Here is a 14,830-nt window from a genome sequence, read left to right on the forward strand (position 1 = left end):
TGAGGGAATCAAACCCTGGATCACAGAAAGCAGCTTCTTAATAGCTCATAGTCTTAATCTGCTGTGCCAACTGCCAGACTATTAGTTAAAATTATGTCTGATAGAGTAAGAAAGAAAAAAAATGGAGTGAGCAAAAGAGTCAGCACATTAAGTAAGGCCTGCTAAGTAAGCTTATTGCATAAACGTAGGATATAAGAGGTGTGCTTCAGTCATAATTTAAATCACCCAGTACTGCAAAATTATATTTTCAGGACCATTTACTAATGTTTGAGAGAAGAATAGTAAAAGAAGTCCAGAGAGGCTTGTGAGGGAATATATGCCACTGCAATGTACATGTTAGTTTTTCTACCACATCTGAGTTGGATGAGAAGCTATTTGCATCTGTGTCCTTATATGTGTTGTTGTTGCTCAGGAGAGTAAGTTTTGGGTGCATTTTTGTTAAGAATTATAATACCTCTGCCAGTTCTAATACAAGCACAGTCATCATGAAAAGATATGTAAAACTGATTTATTAAGTTAGGTAATGTGTTATGTGGTTTACCCTACATTTTGGTAAATTGAAATGTGTTGGGGTCATCCAGGATTCAGTTTGCTGAATTTTGGTGTTTATGTTGTGGCAATTTAAGTTTATAATTATAAGGCCTTTCAGACAGAGAGAAGAGAATAGGATAACAGTTGTTACTGGACTGGGTCAATGGAAGGTTGGAGGGACTTGGGTTAGCTCCCACATTTCCCATTGAAAGCAGTATTAAAATGCAAGTTAAGATGGGTTTGAAATGGCAGAGCAGCACATTTTAAATGTTATCACATGAATGAGGTAATATATAAAGTACTTAAGTAACATGCATATTCCAGAAGTGGAAAGTATCTAGTAGCAGCTTCATATGCCACGCACTTTGTTATGTTACCTCACCAATATTGTTACTTTAGGCTAACACTAGGGAAGACACCATGCATGAGATAAGTGTATGATGCATGTGGACCCACTGGCTGTTCTGAACAATGGTGGCTGTACAACAGAAACACAGATAAAGAAATAATATAGAAGATGGACCAGATACATAAAACTTATCATCTACAACTTATGAAGCAGTATTTAAACAATGTAAAGGGATTAGTCAACTGCTTAAAATAGCCTTAATCTTTTTGTTACTACTACTTAGTTAAGTAAATAGATTAATATCTCCTGGACATCCTTCTTAAGGATACAGTCTGAACATAGCAGCTGCTCGAAGGGACTGCTGCATTCTTTAAATCGATTAAAAATTATTTTGAGAGCTGTACCCAAACCACAGTGCTAGAGAAAGGATTAAAGTAATTTAACAAGGACTCTGCAGCGGCTTCCATAAATACAGATGGCAGTGTGGCATAGTTGTTCATTATCTGTTGCCAAGCAAGAAAACTGCTTTATCAGCATACCCATACAGAAGCCCACCATTAGGAACTTCAGCCATCCCTCAAACCTGTCCAGAAATTTGCAGCCTGCCCAGATTCTTGCTCCATATTTTTGGTCTGTTCCTCATAAAATTTGTAGTTTTCTGAGACTTCATTAAGGATTGCATTTACTAAATAATGACAGACATTTGAGTTTCAGACTTCATATCCTTCTAAAAATGCATATGTAATACAAAACCTATTATTCTACCAACAAGTTTATTATAGCAATATTTAAAATCTGTCCCGGATTTTGGGACTTTGTTCCCCATTATTTTGGGTTTTGTCCAGAATTTTTGTGCTGAGAGATTGAGAGGTATGACTTCAACCCATTTTTGAAAAGCACTACTGCCAGTTGGTGCAGAACTATTGTAGATGGAGAGCTTCCATCAGTAATGCTGGCAACCTGTGTTTAATGAAGAAAGACATGATAGAGAGTCAGTGGGAGTAGAACAAAGAATCAAGCAGCTTTGACCAGTATGTCTCTTGAGATTGGGTGTGCAGCTGTCTTCTGTCTAGCTTTGTTGTCCAGTGATGGTGGAAGGTTGTAGCACATGTAGAAAAAAGTGAAGAGACCCACAGGCAAATTATCTGTAGTGGAGGGTATATTATTTATTTATTTATATTACATTTGTTTACTGTAAAAGTTCAGCTAGACAAAATGCCCTTTTTCAGCAGAAGCCCAGGGAGAAAAGCTCCACATTTATAAATAACCGTAAGATACATACACAATGTACAGCTATAAATGTTGATTCAATCTCAGAGTGAAGCACAGAATGAAAAATACAGGCTATACATTTCAGTAATACAATCATATAATCTAGGTAGGAATACAAAGAATAGCTGTACTGAGATTGAAGGTAAAAAAAAAAGCAATGGTTAATGACCACTCCAAGTAATTTTGTATGGGAAACCAGAGATATAATTGTATGGTTTGATGATGATATATTGAATGATGGGTGGGGGTTCTGCAGTTCTAGTTGGATAGAAGAGCATGGGCTTTGTTTTCTTAGGGTTAAGTATAAGTTGTGCATTATTTAGCCAAGACTGCACTACACTGAATGACTGCTGGGTGATTGTTTTGGAGTTTTTGTAGTGTTGGGTGGCACAAATCAGGGTAGAATCATCCACATATTGAACTACAGAGGCAAGTGGGTTGGCAATATGAAGACTGTTAGTAAAGATAATAAAAAGGTGAGGACCCAGAATTGATCCAATTGGTACTCCCAAAGTTACAGGTAGTAGTGAAGAGAGATTTTGTTGCCATTTTACGGCTTGCTGGCGACCAGTTAGATGTTGCTAGAAACAAGTAAAAGCAGAATGGCTAAGTTTAAGTTCTGAGAATGGAATGAGAGACAGTATCAAAAGCTTTGGACAGATCAAGCAAGATGAAAGAAACTAAATTGTCTTCATTGTGATGGTGGTTAATAATGTTAGTAAAGTTAACAAGGGAAGTGGTGGTACTGTGGTTAGAACGGAAACCATGCTGAGTGTTAAAGAGAAGATTGTTGGTTATTAGTTTAGGATTTATGAATGGCTGCACCTCTCAAGTACTTTAGATAACGGTGATAGTATAGCTATAGGCCGGTAATTTGATAATTCTGTCACGTTTCTACCTTAATGTAATGGGATGATATGTGATACTTTCCATATTTTAGGGACTTGTTCTGAAATGGATCGATATATTAATATGGATACTGGATAGGATATTACTTCTGCAGCGATGTTTAGATATTCAGCAGGTAGATAGTCGGCAGCAAGTAAAGTAGGTTTAAACCTTTTGAGATAGCTAGCTATGGTGTTTATTGGGACAGGTTAAAAAGAGAAGTTATTGGGATCAAGTGCGGGTGCTATGTGAGTCTGAGTAGGGGGAGAACAATTATTATTTTTGAGGGCTAGTATGGATTCAGTGAAGTATCTGTTAAATTGTGAGGCTATGCTGTCATTAGTACTGCTGAGTGTTGGGGATAAGGTACTAGTGTGTCCTGGCTGTAGGATTTTTTTGATGGCAGCCCAGAATATTTGTGGCTTTCTAGATATGTTTGTTTGTTAGTTGTACTTTTGCCATTGAGCTGTATCTCCCAGGCCTTATATCTAGTTTTTAACAGAAATCTTGTTTGTTTGGTTAGCCAGGGGTCATTATTGGATTTTATCCTTATTGTTCTTGGTGGGGGGGGGTCAAGATGTTTAGGATATTGAGGAAGGTTGAGCTCAGGTATTCAACTGCTCTATCTAAAGGGATATTTTTGAGTAGTGCACAGTTGCATTTTTAAACTAGTTATGAAGTCTTGGGGCATAATTTTTTTCTTATCTCGGACTTGATGGTAGGTGGTAAGTTTTTGTGGATTTATTCGGTGTCAGAGAATGTTAGTTGGATATGGTCACTGAGGCTGTCTGGGAGTCAGCCAGAGTGTAGGGATAAATTTGCCCTTTTTGTAAGGATCCAGTCCAGGACTGAATGTTTGATTAATGTTTTGTCTACTCTAGTACAAGTTTAGATTGTTTGTGAGAAACCATGTAGTTTAATGTGGCCAGTGGGATTTTGAGAGCTATAGGAGAACCAGTCCATGTTAAAGTCACCCACTATAATTGTTTCCTGAGGGAGGGATGTTGCTGCCCAATTTAGGATGTGTTCTAGAGTAGCCAGATTGCTCCCAGGTGGGATGTAGGCCCCCACTATGTTCAGATATTTCTTTAGTAAACAGTATTTTGGTGTTGTTAAAGTTTGGTATGGTTAGGTCTGAAGTTTATAAATTGAGATTTTTTTTGTATAGAAAGGCGATACAACCACCTCTTTTCTGTTGTCTATCTAGCCTATGTATATTGTAACCTGGGGGAGGTATTTTGTTCCTACAGATGTCTAGTTGTAGCCAGGTTTCTGTTATAAGGGCTATAACTGGAGTATATAGAGCAAGGGTGGCATGCAATTCTTGAATGTTGTTAATGATGCTTCAGAGATTTATATTAAGTAGTAGTAAGTCAGTACCTTTTCTGGGGAGAGTTAGTTGTTGGGGTTGGGTTGGGGTTTGAAGATACAGATGTGTTGGATTGGGTTGTGGGCCAGGGTTAGTGTGAATATCCCCACTAAGTATGAGCTGTGATGAAATGTGAACTATAAATTTTAATTATTTTGATATAAACTTATTGCATTTTTGTGCCAACATTAAGATAAGACTGTTGTGTGAGTAAAGCAAACAGTACATGGTTCATGTCTGAGGGATTGTAGATATCATCATCAGCCCCCTTTTTCCCATTTTTTTCTACATGGGGTCAGGGTATCATTTTAACTGTCGCCAACTCTCTCGATTCAGTGCCACACTCCTGCCTTCTTCAACACTCATGCCTGACCGTCACAGATATTCTTTCACACAATTCATCCCCATCTTTGCTGGACATCCTCACTTCCTTTTATCTTCTTCCTGTCTGTCCCAAAGCTTCCTCACCAGATTGTCTTCTGCTTCTCTGCATGTGTCCAAACCACCATAATCTGTTCTCTTTGATTTTTTTCTGCAATTGGAGCTACTTTGGCTTCTGCTCTTATGTCCTCATTTCTTCATCTGTCCCACTTCACTTCCATCACTTCTAGCTTTTTCAACTGTTCTGCCTTTACTGTCCAGGTTTCTGTATCATACAGTGGTACTGGTTGCACCACTGTCTTGTACACCTTACTTTTCAGCTTCTTTGGCATTCTTCTGTCATAGACTACACCTGACACTCTATGCCACTTGGCTGCAGCCCCTCTGATTCTAGCTTTGACCTCTTCATTCAGACTTCCCTTCTCCTCAACCACCCCTCCCAGACACTTGAAGCTGTTTACCTGTTCCACTATCTTCCCTTCTGTCTCTAGTTTCAGGTTCTTCTGATCTCCTCAATTTGGTGCCATTACCACTGTCTTATGTGTGCTTAGTTTCATCCCATGTGCCTTCAGTTTTGCATTCCATTCTCCTATCCTTTGCTGAAGTTCTAGTTCAGATTCTGCCTGTAATGCCACATCGTCTGAACACAGCAACTTTGTTGATCTGTACCCTCCGACCTTTGTGCTAAAGTAGTCCATCACCAGTATGAACAGCAGTGGGCTCAGAGCTGAACCCTGGTGTACAATCACTCCCACTGGGAACCCCTGTGTAAGACTGAGCACTGTACGTACTTGAGTCACTGGGTCCTTATACGTAGCCTGCACTAATTCTACCAATGTTTCTGGGATTTCATACCACCGCATTACTGCCCAGATCAGCTTTCTTGGGACCTTGTCATATGCTTTCTCCAAGTCTAGGAATGCCCATTTGGACTCTCTCCTCATCTCTAGCTTCTCCTCAATTATCTGACTCACTGCAAACATTGGTTCAGTTGCACTGCATCCTGATCTGAATCTGAGCTGCTCATCTCCCATCTTAAATTCTACTACTCTGCGTATCCATTGATCAATCACCCTCTCCAGAACTTTCATGCAATGTGATAGGAGTTTGATGCCTCTGTACTGCCCAGAGTTGTGGATGTCCCCTTTGTTTTGTTTTTGTACTCTGGCATGAGTATGCTTATTCTCCAGTCATTTGGGTTACATCTTTCTCTCCACACTGCTATTAGTACTCTCAGGTCCAGTTTTCCCCTATCTCACACAGCATCATTATCATATCTGCTGTGACCTTATCTGAGCCTGCTGCTTTCCTTGACTTCATTTTCCTTAGTGCTGTTCTTACTTCTTCTAGGGTGGGCTCCTCTTCTTCTCCTCTCATCGTAGACTGCTTCTGGGGCACTACAGCTTATGTAGGGTTTTCTTCGTTCAGAAGCTGCTGAAAATACTCCTTCTATCTGCTTTGATGTCCTGTGGACTGGTGAGCAGGTTGTTGCTGGCATCCTTTATGAAGGCTGCCTGACTATCTTCTTTATCTTTCTGTCTTTGCCTTGCAAACGGATATAGTTTCTTTGTGCCACTTACTGAGTCACTTTTCAGAAGTTGGTAGAGTGCCTCCAATGCCCTATTCTTTGCTATTGCAACTTTTTTCTTAGCTTCTTTGTTAGCCAACCAGTAGTCCTTCCTAGCCTGGTCAGTCTTTTTTATCTTCCACTTCTTCTTGCACTCCTTCTTTCTTTTGATAATGTCCTGGACTTCTGATTCCACCATCAGCTTTCCTTATGTACCTTATTTCCATACCTGGCCCGGCCACATATCTTTTCTGTAGTCCTAACACATGCTGTTGTTAGGTGCTGCCATTCTTGTTCAACTCAACCTATTTCCTCCTCTAGACCCCTGAGAAATTCCTTGTAGTGTTGTACTTTTTCTCCAGTCAACTTCCAGATCTTCAGACTGGTCTCTATTGACCTTAGAGCCTTCAATGACCATTGCTTGTGGCAACTAGTGGTTTATGCTGCGGGCTGACTGTTTCATTGGGGATGACTTTGCAATCATGGATTCTACCCCAGTGTCTTTTCCTTACTAGGAGGAAGTCTACCTGAGTTGCATGTTGGTTACTTTTGTATGCAATCTTGTGACTGTCTCTCTTTCTGAACCATGTGTTGGCTACTATCAAGCCATTTTCCAGACAGAAGTCTAGAATGACTTCTCCTTCTTTATTACTGTTGCCCCACCCATGTGGACCCAGGCAGTCCTCATATCCTGTTCTGTTTTTCCTGATATGTGCATTCAAGGTACCCATTATCAACACCAATTCATGTGTTCCTGCTTTATCTAGTAGGTCCTGCAGTTGCTGTCTGAATGCACTCTTTTCCTCACTATCACAGCCCTGCTGTGGGGCATAGGCTGAGATTATGAATACTGCCCTATCATTATACTGGAGTCTGATTGCCATGAGTCTGTCATTACTTCTTATGATATCCCTCACTGCCTTCTGAAGCCTGCCTCTCACCACAGTTCCTACACCATTTCTAGAATATCCCCTCTCCTGAGTAATAGAGTCTGGATCCCATGCCAAGTGACTTTGCTGCACTGCCCTTCCATCTCATCTCTTGGATACATAGGATATGCAACCTCCTTCGTATCATCATGTCATCCACTTCCAAGCTGCATTCTTTCAGTGAACCTACATTACACTTAGCAATTCTCAGTTCATGTTTGGCAGGTTGGTTGGTTTTACGTCCAGCTTTTGCTCAACAGAGTTGTCCTAGGTAACCCAGGCTGGGCAACTAGTCACTGGCCAGCCAATAGTTTATTGACCCAGGGTGCTGAGCTTTATGGTGGGCACACACTGGCCAATAGGGGCACATATACCATTCCCACCATTAGTATGGGTCCCTGGCATAGATCAGAGTAGGCCGGGTCCTCGACCCACTTATCATCAGTAACTACCCATCCCCATTTTGGCAGAATTAGTCAACATAACTGAATCACCTACAGACATATTTTACTCCATTGAGTGGCTAGCCCTGCCATGACATGCAGTCTGTGATCCATGTTCTCCTATCTTGAGGATACTGTGCACCACAGTAGATGTCCAAAATGGCTGGTCTGTATAACTTTTCCCCCTATAGGGCACCATGTAGAGTCTGTGCTGCTACCCACAGCTCCATTGGTGAGTTTGAGATGGAAACACTCAACATGCTTTTCAGACTTGGGAGAAGCCCCACAGAGACACAGAGAGAATGTGCAAACTCCAAACAGGCACTGTTCGGAGGTCAGGATTGACCCTTTTACCTTGTGCATGGGAGATGAAGACCTTAACCATTATGCCAAGTGGATAGTTGGTGCTATTATTAAATGTGTATGGTTTAATTATAGTGGGTCTGGGAAGGGGGTAATGTAAGTAGATTGTGTGTTAAGTTCTGTATGATAAGAGGTTATATGAGCCATCATAGATAGAAATAGCAGGATTGATGAGTATAAAGTTATCATATTGCTTGCTATTTGTGTTTCTGACATGTTTAAGTTAAAGTAATAATGTTATGGATCAGTAGGAATAAATGCTAGTTTTAACTGAATTTTGATATGTGGAGGATTTAAAGCTATTATTTTGTCTGGTTATGACTTATTACATTAAAAGATGTAAGCAGCAGGTAGTTGAGTAAGTAGAGTGTGAAATATGGGTGTTAGTACAAAACACTGTAATTGGATAATTGGAATGATATAACTACGGCTTTTTCTTTGTTGTGACTGGATTGCTTTATTAGGGGGAGTGGCTACTTGGAGATAAGTTTAGGCATAGCAGGGGTGGGTGTGAAATGGGGGTAGGGTAGGGGAGCAGAGTGAAGCAATGACAAATTCAGCTGGTAGAGCCAGTTAGTGTGCTTGGGACTAGAAAAAAACAACCAACAAAGTGGTCTGGGTTGAAGGTAGGCAGGAAGTTAAAGGAACAGTAGTTCCTTGGTAATTTTGCCCAACAACAACTAAAGGGAGAAAGAATACAGCATAGGTAATTTTGCTTACTGTTTTACTAGCAATAGCTATAAAGAGAAAAACTACAGCTATAGGTAATTAAGCTTATTATTTTGCCCAACCACAACTAAAGGGAGAAAAACATATCAATAACTAATTTTGTTTATTGTTTTACCCAACAACAACTAAGGGGAGAAAAATACACATAGGGTTTATTTACCAGATTTGGAGGGTAGATAAAACAGATGCTGCTTGAATATCACCCCTGGTGGTAAGCTCTCCAAACACCCTAATAACAAGCCAGTTAAATAATCAGAGTCCCAACCATGATGCTGAAACGTTTCTTTCTTCCAGCACTTTACAGTCCCCAGTCACTTAAGTGAGTTCACTGAGCACAGTTAAGAGAAAGTACAGCTGAAATAGTGGATATATGTTTAGAGATAGTTGCTAAAGTTAGTGTACTGTAAAGAAAAGGTATGGAATGAATATGCTTGCTGATACTTACACTAGTAAAGTACTATTTAAACAAAAAAACTCTCCTCACTAACTCTAAGCATTTCTTATGGCAGCTATGGCATAATATGTTATACTTATGTAAAGTCTATAAGTATTTAAGTAAAAGGAATAACCAAGACTTGCAGTAAAATAGGGAGATATGCATACAGATACAATTAGGAAACATAACACTTTATGAAATTCTTATGGCAGCTATGGCACAATACATCACACTTACGAAACACTATCAGTATTATGTAAAGGAGCAATCAAAGTGAAAACCATTGCAGAAAATCAAGTTAATTTAAGGATATAGATTCAATTTAAAAGCTACAACTCAGTTCTGTAGGATGCTAATAGTGTTCTGTTTTGGTTAGGATAATCATGTGAACAACACTACAATCTTTAAACAGGTAAAACAGTGTTAAGAATCTTAAAGGGGCCTGTACATTATAAACATAAAACCTAGCCTTAGAGGTAATTACTAAAACTGCTGCATATTCATTTTAGTAGTGTAGTGAGTTATAACATTTCAGACAAGGCCTGTTAATAAGCATGATAACAGTTGGTATAGAGCCAATATACACAGATATGTATCATTATCCCTTATGTCAATAAAAATTGGGAATATGAAAGAACAATAGATGTAAAATGCTATTAATATTCTAAATCCTGTATTTAAGTAGTATACAATTAAGGAGCACTGTGAAAATAGCACAGATATTTACATGTGGAGCACACAGGACCAGCTATGAGATGAGCAGTATCTGGTTTATTTTTTAAAAATGGTACCTGATCTTCAGCAAGTTTAAATAAAGTAACTAGGTACCTTAGGGGGAGGGCTAAAATGATTACCTCATTGGTCAGGTGAGAACTAGTTCTTAAAGGGAATGGGTGAGTCAGGCAGTGTGCTTGGGACCAAAAAAAAAGCAATCAACAAAATGGTCTGGGTTGAAGGTAGGTATATTTGTCAGTGCATCCACATGGAATGCCTTGATGTCACAGCACAGCATAGTGTATGCAGAGAGTGGAGATTTAATTTAGGCCAAAGGGGAAAAGATTCCTCTAGCCAAAAGGGAAAATGTTCCTCTACCAACAGGACAATGTTATACCAGAGTGTCCCTGTCTTCTTTCCACCTTGTGATAACTGAGAAGGGGCAATTGGATGTGACAGGTGGTACAGAGACAAGAAAAAAGTAGAAACAATAAAGAATATCTTACCATATATAATCAATGCTGTTTACTATTGCCTTGCTCTTTCATACAACAATTTTTTCTTATTTTTGTTTTATGAATTTTTTTCACAGCTTTGGAAAGTAAAATATCAGGAGAACAGAGTAACAAAACTCCACAAACATTACTGGATTCACTTCTGAAGTGTTTGTGTGTGTGTTTGTGTGTGTGGTGTGTGTGTGTGCATGTGCGCACAAGCGCGCGTTCGCAGTTAAGTGCATGTGTGCATGTTTGTGTGTGCATGATACTTAAGTCTCATTATTCTCAAATGTCATTTTAAAAACTCATTAAAATCATGAAAATAGCAAGATTTAATGCACGGTTCATAGTATTTCTAAAAGGAATGAAGCCAAGAGTATTCAATAAATTGTTTTCAATGCAAAACAAAAATAAATGTTTATGAAAGTCTATGCACTTGGCTTGCTTGCTTGCCCTAGCAGAAGACCATTTAAAGAATATAAGCATGTATTAGGGAGAAAATATATAATGAAGATGAAATGCCTTTGTAAAAAGACAACCCAAATCAAATGATATTAAATTATTACACAGGAACTGCATTAGTATTATGTTCTAAAGCATTCAGTTTTAACTGTGAAATCCCACATTGTGGCAGCATAATTGCTCAGCACCACCATTTGAAATAACAGATACCAGTACACTACTGAAAGTCTAAACCAGTGAGTAGACTTGGGTAACTGAGATACTGATGTGTTCCTTTGTTGTATAAGATGTTTGTGTGTGTGTGTGTGTGTGTGTGTGTGTGTGTGTGTGTGTGTGTGTTTATATATATATATATATATATATATATATATATATATATATATATATATAGATAGATATAGATATATATATAAAATCAATCTGCTGTACCTATAATGACAGTCCTGAAAAGCTGGCAAAGATCCTTGCGAAAACCTCTCCTGTCTTCCTTTCTGTTCACTAAGGAACATCAATATAAAGATAAGCAGACAAATGAAATCCAGTATTTACTGTGCATGTGAACAGACAGTCCTAGTACAATTTGCCCTCAAAGTGTCACGTATTACCAGAGTTAATGAATATTAAATGAGCATGCTGTACCATTGCTTAGTAAATTAGTACTGCACCTAAAATTGCCATGTGTGCAAGTTTTATATATACTCATGGTGTATCCCATGACACCTTTAATTTACTATTTCTTGAGAGAGAGGTTTAAAGTCTCACCACCTACAGTCTAGTAGTTAAAGAAACGAGCTGTAACTCTGTTTCACCCTGTGGTACCACAGATCTTGTACAGTTGCATAAACTAATTTATAATGCTAATGTTTCACATATATATATATATATATATATATATATATATATATATATATATATTATTATCTATGCTGTCTCAGCTTACATCAGAGATAGGTTGACTATGTTCATAAAGCATGTAGCTGTACATCTTTTTGCTAGCTAGAACCCACTAAACAGAAATGTCAGTCATCCTGGGTAACCTGAGAACTTTATTCTATATAGCTGCCTTTCATTTAGTTATACATATGCAAGTCAAGGCACTGGGACTCATGTCCAGGTATGTACGGTAGAGCCTAATGCTTTAACCCTCCTATGCAGTGTTGGTCAGTGGCTTGAGCAGTATCACCAGCCAGCATTTTCAAAATGTCCATTCAAAACCTGTTCTCATGCACATCAGCTTCCTATCAAAATTATAAGGATGACATTGTGAATGAGAATAATGTCAGAACTCAAAATAATTTAGTGCTTGCCTTTTGCATATACATTTATCCACCTGTACTCCCCAGCCCCCAAATCCCTTACTTCTATATAACCCCCCTCTGGGGTTGCTGTACCTTGGAGTAGGGCACAAAATAATTAAAACAAAAATTCTCAGTTCTGAAATTATACCCATTCACAATTGTTGTCCTTGCAATTATGACAGGAAGCCCTCACAGGTTCCAGTCAAAATTATAAGGATCATAACTGTAGATAGACATAGTTTATCAGAGTGAGAGAAATTCTGTCCTCTTAGGTTTTCAGCCATCATACTGTTAAAAAACATGTCTATATGAGTTCATTCAGGTGCAGAGGGGTTGTTCTGTCTGTTAACATACACACATTTGGAATCTAAAAATGCTTGTATTATTATATTTGGAACAGTCACATATTGAAATGCTTTGAACATTGTTTAGTCATTTTTGTTCCTATTTTGTGGTCGATGTTTTCAACATTCAGTCATTCAGAATATAATCTTATACAGGCATACATATCTGTTATATTTATATATAGCAAGCTAGCTATCTACATTATCTTACAGGGAAAAACACAAATACAAGGTTAACCACAATAACATACCAGTAGTACAAACTGCAAAAAGCAGTACTGGGGCTGTTTCCCATGTCTTACCCATATGCACTCAGTTTAAATGCTGCAGAAGAAGTCAGCAAAGAATGTGCGTCTGCTTATTGCAGCCTGAACTGGTGAATGACTTGCTGCTAACTGACTTGCATCTGAATTAAATAAAGTATCATTCCTTGAATAGATCATATAACTGCCTGCTTATGAGAACACTTGGTCACAGAGAACAATAGTGGGAACACAGGATGTATTTGCTAAAGCTTGTAAGTCAACACAAACATTCTAGCAATGTGTTTACTACCTGCATTGTCTTTCTTATCAAATTTACTTCTGCATATATTCTTTTGTGCGGTTAGTTCATTCAGTTTATTTGGAATGATTATAAAACACATCCACATGTCTGTCTGTTTCATTTAATCAAAAGAAGATTAAAATTCAACCTGATATTTTCATCATTCACCTTTGAGGGTTAAAGTGAAATATAAAAATGACAGTTTATAAAAGACTCATAAAAGCAATTGCCAGCATTTATACCATGAAACATCACAATAAACATCTTATAACTAGAGAGGCATTCACATCATTAGGTTTCACAGTTCTGTATCTTAAAATGTATCTTGTGATCAACATTCTCTAAAATGAAATCTGTGTTGCCATCTTGACATAAAATAGAATGTAGTAAAATACAATGATTGCCTATCTAACTCACAATTTGTTTTCTGTTTTATACATACCCATCATGTTCTTCAAACAGTATTTTTTGGCGTATCCAGTATATGACATTCAGGGTCATTCAGGATCACAAGTGTATGTATTCATATATATTACTTGTTTATAGTTGATGGGTATAAACCTTGCAATTCAAATTTGATGTTATGAATATGAATTAAAGTAACTTTCAAAATTTTAGAACATAGATTATTGTGTCCATAAGGATGCATCCTTCTCCTCATAAACTGACATACCAGTGTTAATTAAAACTAAGACCCTATAAAAACAACATGTCCTCAAGCTGACAGCTTTTTTATAGAGAACTTTAATTTAACTAGGAAGAATCCTTTTAAGAAATGGATCACTAAATATAAATGCTGGGTGAAAGTAAGGAGATTTACTGTCTTAGTAATAACAGGGGCATAAGTTAGCATGAAATATCCATCAATTTTGTTGGCGATGTTTTGCAATGACCTGATTTCATCTCAGAAGAAGATATTTTCATATCAAGCACCTTGATCAAACCATTTTGAAGAATTTCTTCTAGTAATAAGGTTCTCAACATAAGTAGTTAACGTTACAGTTCTATTAAATTCCTAATAGGTGAATGGTTTTATAAGAAGAGGAAATTGTGTTGCGGAAAAATCTGGGAACATACAGACCACTGAGGTTTATGCCACATTTTTGTCTTGCTTTAAACTTCTCACATGGCCTACTGATCCCATATATAAATAGTGCATAAAACCTACATCATTATGTGATAGTGAGTTTATAAATTCCACAAATTCTTCCTTGTAAACCATCACAAATGAAAATAAGACCATCATGGTAGTGGTCACCAAACTTTACCTTATCATGACATAATTCATCAGACTACAGAAATAATTAAAAAAATCCACTACTAGGTTTGTGTAATTGGGTGCATATACTGCACTCATTGCAGTACCTCTTGTTTATAACAAATTTGACCATTAAATTAAAGGTATTGTGAGTAAGACAAAATGTCAGCAAACTTAATATATAATTTGTTAAGCCCTGGCTATGGTCAGAGTTCAAATAGCATATTAATGATGGTGCAGATAGGGAGGATGCACATGCCCATCCCAGGGGCTGGGAGGGCACATGCTTGAGACACCTTCACACAGTTGGTTTCCATGGTGGAGATTAGTTAACAATATATGCTGTTGCCTGTGGTTGGGCGGGGTCATCCTGCTTATATCAGTGCATTGCAGAAGTGAGGGGTGGGACAGTGCTTATGTCCATTTTATAATAAAGACTTGTAATATGTTTTTA

Source organism: Protopterus annectens, chromosome 8.part0 (genome assembly GCF_019279795.1).
Source record: "Protopterus annectens isolate FY-2018-M chromosome 8.part0, PAN1.0, whole genome shotgun sequence".
Taxonomy (NCBI): domain Eukaryota; kingdom Metazoa; phylum Chordata; order Ceratodontiformes; family Protopteridae; genus Protopterus; species Protopterus annectens.